Below are 7,338 nucleotides of genomic sequence, written 5' to 3'. Positions count from 1 at the left end.
TAGTCCCTTGTTCTCATTTCCTTGATCACTGACATGGTTTCAGGGGGAGAGGGTGGGAAGGACAACAACGAGAAGGGAGGCTGTTGCAAGGTTTTTATTTAAAAAGTTACCCTCCCCCCTCTCCTCTGCAAGATACACAGATGCTTCGAGAACGTTTTGTATTATGAGTTTGACTTTTCCCATTAAATCCCATCCTCTTTTCCCCTTGTCTCCTTATTCGTTAAAATGCTGATTACAAGTCAGTAAGCACATAATTCAGCTCTTTGATGAGTGCATTGCCAGTGAGCAATGCAGGGGGAAATGCTAATTTTTTTTAACCCAGCAAGCTGTCTAATGGCTTCAGAAATTAAAGGATAATTGCACATGAGTGAATTTCTGTTTTTACAAGTCCACTGTTACCATTTGGAAGGTATTTGCATTTTTCTAAACACACACACAGACACACACACACACACACACACACCCCACTTCATGTCAAGTTGTTAATTCTTTGTTATTGTTTTCGTCTGGAAAAAAGACACAAGTTTCACTCTTTAGCCTTGAGCACATTTATTTGGAAACTAGTTTGGGGGATTTCAAGAACTGTACTTTCCTATAAGGACAAGTTCACCTGCGTGTCCTCAGCAGTTGAGCTTCTGTCTCACACGCAGAAGGTCCCAGGTTCAGGCCCCAGGTGAGAGAGCCATACCTGAAACCCTGGAGAGCAACTGCTGGTGTAGTCTGTGCAGAATTAGGTGGGCCATTGGGCTCACTCACTTTAAGGCAGCTTCCTATGTTCCTAAGATTTTTCATCTGTCAGTTTGACAGGTGAATCTGTCAGTTTTGGTTTCCCTGTGTACTTCATTTTTCCAATCTTCAATTCTCCACATTTCCACTTCAATTGCATTTTTTAAAGTATGCATAAGAGTTAACCAGTATTTTATGTCAAATTTCTCCTACGTATACATTTTTTGTATGCAATTTGATCTAATAAACAGATTCTTGTGAAGTATTTTTCACCAATAGCTGGTTTCATGCACACATTACACCAGTATATGCATTTCTGTACATACTGCTTTACTAGGGAATGTTGTTTGGAAACAACCATCTTCCTTCTAAATCTCCAATCAGGCATAAGGAGAGTAGTGTTTCTCTGTCTCCCGGCCTTCTTCTTGAGTGCTGGATGTTTGTTTGCTAAGGAGTGGGGGGGGGGGGGAGTTTGCTTGGATTTGAGCTACTTTTCTCCTTTGCTGAAATAAAATTAATGCGCAGCACACAACCTAGATCCCCCTCTTCTGTGCTGATTGGCTCCCCATGCCGATTAAATATTTCACACCGATTAGAGGAAGCTGAAAGCACTCAGCTGGTAATTCAGCATATACATGACTTGTACAAGAACCGACTTTTGGGCTTAAGTCAAACACCCCAGTTTCTGGCAGTTTGGATTAGAAGGCGTCATCTGCATTAAAATCCTTCAGCCCTGTTGCCGTAAAGCCTAATTAACAGAGGCACATAAGGGGAGGGGAAATGAATACATTGCATTGCAAATGTAACCCTAAGATGTATCTTCTGAAAACAAAAATCATCAAGAACAAAAATGACTATTTTAGTTCTTTCTTTAATTAGGATCTCCTCCAGGACCCTTCTGGAGCAAAGCTTTTTCTAAGATGCCTTATCCTCACCCTGCCATCTTCCAGTCTTCCCAGCTGAAGGCCAAAAGAGAGAGAGAGAGAGAGAGAGAGAGAGAGAGAGAGAGAGAGAGAGAGAGAGAGAGAGAGAGAGTTAGAGTTAGTCCCACTTTGTTTCGGTAGGGCTTTCTGAGTAAACAACATGCGTAGGATCAGGTCCAGTAACTTTTATTTCTGTTTTCGCTAGTTCTTGATATCTGCCAAGGTTTCTCTTTTCTCAGTAAACTGGAGGTAAAATATGGATTAATAATCATGCTGTTACCTTCTTTGGTCCACTCCATATCCTTTGGTATTGCAGCCTATAATGCAATTTAGTGGTAGGAGGGTGGGGCTTGGTGGAATTCCTAATGTGTTTGAAAAGGCTTAAGTACCCCTTGCTTTGTAGAACACTGAGCCAAGAGGGTGGCTTCCTCCTTCATCTACGCTAGTGCGCTGAAGTGGGCTCTCTGGAACCCTTGTTAAAATTGCACCTTCACATTTAACAGAAGGCTCAGTTAATTCTGTGCCTCTGATAGTGCCTATTGTCAGTTTGCAAGATGTCCCTTCTCCTGATCCCTTGCCACCCTTCCTGCCAAATTATGTGTGTCAGGCTAAGGATGACTTATCCTTAAGGTTCAGTAGAACAAGGTCCAATTTTTACCCACTTCAGAGCAAATAAATGCCTTTGCCTCCTGCTTTTTTAAATATCAGCATTTAAAAACAAAACATACATTGTTTCATTGGGCCAAACTCCCACCTCTCTGAAGCAGAAGCAGGGCATGAAAGCACAAGCCGTATCCTGCTCTTTGTGCCCAGCTTTGTGTCCAGAAGTGCTTTTGAACATGGAGAATCCTATTAGCTATTTTTGATAACAGCAGCTCATACATACACCATTCATAATTGGTCAAAATGTCTCTTAAAGTTATTTAAACTAGTGGTCATCACTGTATCTTCTGGCACTGAGTTCCATAGAGACCAATCTCTGTCTCATACCACAATTACATACCAAAATGGGCCTATTCTGGAACAGACCAGAATAGTTTCCGTTTGAAAGTATACATCTGTTTCTGTTTGTGGGTGTTTTTGAGAGCTACACCCATGGAGTGAAAGAAGGAAATAAGACTGATTCACGGGCCCTTCCCCATGCTTCCAGTCTTGTGTGAAGGGGAAAGCGCCATGTTGACTACTCCTGTCTGACTACGGAGAAGTGAGGCTTCTAAACCCTATTGGCAAAGAGGCCACTCTTGTCTGGTTTAAGAAAAAATGGAAAAACTTTTTTTTTAGATTTATTTTCTCAAAGCCTGAGAAAAATATGCTGGAAGGGGTCCTAAGGATCATTTAGTCCAGTCCCCTGGAATGCATGACAGGTATCCACCCAAGTATGCTTAAAAACCTTCAAGGAAGGAGAGTCCACAACCTCTCATGGGATTCTGCTGCACTGTCAAACAGCTCTTACTGTCAGAAAGTTCTTTATGATGTTTAGCTGGAATCTAGTTTAGGTCACAGTAAATGGATTATTATACATGTGGCTTAGCACATGGCTATGATTTTATTCCTGCCAACCTAGCAGTTCGAAAGCACACAAGTGCAAGTATTGTAGGTAAATAGGCACCACTGCGGCGGGAAGGTAAATGGCGTTTCCGTGCGCTCTGGTTTCCGTCACGGTGTACCATTGTGCCAGAAGGCTTATGACCCAGAAAGCTGTCTGTGGACGAACGCTGGCTCCCTCAGCCTGAAAGCGAGATGAGCACTGCACCCCATAGTCGCCTTTGACTGAATTTAACTATCCAGGGGTCCTTTAGCTTTTTTATGATTTTATTGAGGAATCATTTTTAAATCATTTTATTGAGGAATCATTTTTAAATTAACAAAGCTAGTTGTCAATGTATATAAAGAAGATTATAAGGAGAAAGGGGAAGGCAACAAATTACTCACAGAAACTTCCATATCAAATCCAAATGTAAATCTAGCTCTTGATAGCATCCATCTGTCTCAAGAAACATTGGAGTGCACTTCCGGGGGTGAATCCAAACCGCTACATTGGTTACCTCCCCGGGGCACAAGCCTAGGCAATATGTATGGAGGTCCTAGACTGCCCAGACAACAAGACCCTCTTCTGAGCCTCACTATTGAGGTCCAAAGGAAAGCAGAGCAATATGTTTGGCACCAGCTTGGTTGCAGGAATTTCCACAGGGAGGCATACAAGGATTTGTGTAGGGTTTACTCCTTGTCAATGTATATTTTTTCTTCTCCTGAAGATATCCCATGAGGCAACAGAGGTTCAGGGTCAGAGTTCCTAGATGGACTGCCTTCCCAGGTTGACAAGCCCCATCTGCCCCTCGCTTCCCTCTACAACCACCTTCTTGACCATTGGACCCACTATTGGTCTTGTCCACTCAATCCAGTGGAGCCTCCTGTCTTTGCAAGCAGGGTAAGTCCCTAACTCAGTGAAGGTTTGAGACTCATCAGCTCCCTTCACTTGGTTTAGCTGCCCAGTGGAAACTGTTTCCCAGGGTGTGTCCTCTGTCACATGCTGACAGCTTCTAGGAGTCACAGGTGAGAGTTGAGTGCAGGGATGGGACCAAAGGCGGACAAACTACCCCAGAAAGAATACAATGTGTCCCCCACCATAAGTAGTACCCCTCCCCTAACACCCCATACACCCCAATTAACTCATTTTATCTGTTTTGAGTAGAGTCTTAGGTTTCAATTTGTGGTCAAAGTTCCTTATAGAAAAGATTGTCCAGGAGAGCTTTAGTCCCTTGTAGAGCATCTCTGGCCATTTGATTCACATAGGTCCAAAGAAGACAAAGGGAGCGAGATGAGGTCTCACATACCAAAGGAAAAACCTGCCTCCTTTTGTAGATAGTGGAGTAACCAATGGTGAAAATACTCAATATCAGGTGAAAATGGTCCAGGCAGTCAATCAGAACTTTACTTGCAGGATGGTCCCACCTTTCCAATGGATTTGAACTTCCATTACAAAACAGCAACTCAGTTCAGAACATTGGGCTACCATAAAAAATGGGTTAAACTGGGTAAGAGGATTATTGCTGTCACACCAGGGTTCTCAGTGGGGGTCTAGATGTTCTAGCCGACACTGTTGTTCTGATCAGAATTTAGGGATTCATCACAGGTTGTAGTTGGAGAAATAGAACGTACTTGAATGTATAATGGTCATGTGGAGTTCCAGTTTATACCAAACTGCTTTCATGTGGTCACCAGGTGCATGCAAGTTCTGAGGATGAGGTGTGCACACTCATGTACATGCTGCAAGATCATTTTTCCATAAAGAGGACCACTGGCCTACAAACAATGAATACACGTTGTGTACATGAATATATGATGACCATGTGGTTTTATATATGGGTAAATATTTGCCTGGCTCATAGAAGAATGAAGCTTGGGGGGGAAGGTCACACAATAGCTGTCAAAGTCACTATTCATCTAAGTTCCAAACGCTGTAATTTTTTGAAAAGCAGGACTGAGAATACGTTTGTGGTTCATTTCCGTTGAAGGACAAAGATTGTTAAAATGTGTTTACTGTGAGTGGAGGGTAAATTAACAAAGGTCAAGACCCAGCCTGGTTGAAGAAATAACTATTTAGCTCTCTCAAAATGCTGAATTAATTTGAATGCTTCCATTCAAACATGATTGCTATTCATTTGTGAACCTATCAAACTCTCCGAGTTTCACAGAATATTTTTCTCTAGACTAGAGTGTTATGCTCTGCAGAAATATATAAATGAAAGGGAATGGATGTTGCTGTGAAAAGGAATTGAAGGATTTTTATTTCTATTTTATTGCCTCAAAACCTTAGTGTCAGGGGAATATTGTTCTGGAAGGATTAATAGAACCAAGTGCATGTCCAGAGCATGTTGGAGTTGTAATATGGACAGTGATGGACAGTGAATTCTAAATCTCACTTAAACAGATCACTTCTCTCCACCCCCATCCCTGAGCCACGAAGGGATGTTGACAGCCTCACATCAATTTAAAGTCACCACCACAGGGAAGAAAACGAGTGTCAGAAAATAAAGTATTTACAGTGTGATCACACTCTTATTCAATGATTCCTATATAGACATGTGTGCACCGGTATCTGCATAATATGATTCTGCTCAATTGAAGCTGTTTAGGAAGGATGACGATGTTGGAGTATAAAACAGATGAGGCTGAATCTCTTTCAAAACATGAGATAAACATAAGCTCAAGCATGGGAAGGAAAATGCTGAGGGAAACTTGAGCATCAAAATATAACTAACTCTCCCAAAATGTGGATATAGAACAGTATCAGAGAGCTGTTGATAAAAACAAGTACTTGCAAATGATAATACAGGTTTGTTAATGTAAGTAATAAATGTGATACAAATTCCATCCGAGCTGTACCACAGTCTAGGATTCAGAGGACCCAACTAACAAGGCAATCCTAACAATATAATCTCAGAAATCCTACTGAACTCAACAGGGTTACTCCTCAGTAAGTGGAATTAGGACTATATCCTAAGTCGTAGAGTAGGCCGATTTAAATAAATGGTTTTAAGTTACTTCAGGCCATTGATATCAAATTATCTACTCTGAGTATGACTGACATTGGACAGCACCCAAAGTCTTTTACAAATAAATTCTTTTCTTGTTGTCAAGAAGTCTAGTATCTCTTTTTGTTGTATTTTTTCAGCCACAAAAAGCAGTGCTATAGATTACAACTATTTATGACCTGCAGGAACTGGTCTGATTTAGACATATTTTTCTTAGTTTATTAAGCCATGGGATGTATGATCTTTGCATTGCCCCATACTTCCGCTCTTCTCAGCATGCTGTAAGGCACTTTCTGCATAATTAACCGTTGTTTCCCATCACATGTGAACCAGAAAACAATGGATAGCGGGTTCAGAACAAACCAGCATCTTACATCAGCTTCAAACCATGGTTTATTAGGCCAAAATAATTAAATATGTGTCTATACCTCAACATGTGAAATTTGTATTCTCCATTTATGCAAAATACAGCTTATATATCCAGAGAGCTATGCAGACCCCTGTGTACAATCAAACTGTGGAGGTCAGAGTGGAGACCAACTGGCGCAATTTCCCTTTCTTCTCTTTGCAAAACCCTTTTGAGTTTATTGGATAATTTTTTTAGCCTTTTTTGAGATGCCACCTAAATGCAAGGCATTGTCACCTACCTCAGGTACTGACAAACCCAAGAAACAATGAGTGGTGCCCACACAGGAGGAGAAACTGGAAGTGCTGGATTGTTTACAAGAAGGCGTGATCATGTATGGCAGGAATGAGTCCAGCAACCATGCCATCAAGATACCCGAGAAAGAAATCCAGGCAGCAGTAGTAGCGAGTGCACCTACAACTGCCAAGGTCACCAGCTACGTGTGGAACAAAGTTCTGGTGAAGACAGAGAAGGTGCTGACCCCAGCATGTCCCCACTGATGGCAACACCTTGCGCAAGAAGGTTCTCCATCTATATGCGCACTTCAAGTCTGCTACTGAAGGGGGGAGGAGTGGGCCATGAAGGAGTTTTAAGCCAGCTCTGGTTGGTTGAACTGCTTCAGTGATTGCTTCAACCTAAAGAAGCTCCACATCACTGGCGAAGCTGCACCTGCAGACACAGAGGCTGTGGAAGCAGACCCCAGGGAGCTGAAGAGGCTGCTGCAAGAGGGCTATTTTCCAGAGTGGGT

The 7,338-nt window shown here is 42.1% G+C and overlaps 1 protein-coding gene across 10 annotated transcripts in view; it reads left to right on the top strand.

The window, feature by feature from the left end:
- Positions 1 to 7,338, top strand: part of PHF21B (PHD finger protein 21B) — a 181,889-nt gene that overhangs the window by 104,639 nt on the left and 69,912 nt on the right. The window lies entirely within an intron of this gene.

The sequence above is a fragment of the Podarcis melisellensis genome, assembly GCF_964234715.1.
Source record: "Podarcis melisellensis genome assembly, chromosome: 5".
Taxonomy (NCBI): Eukaryota; Metazoa; Chordata; class Lepidosauria; order Squamata; family Lacertidae; genus Podarcis; species Podarcis melisellensis.
The sequence above is the reverse complement of the archived record's forward strand: the minus strand, read 5'-3'. Positions and strand labels throughout refer to the sequence as shown.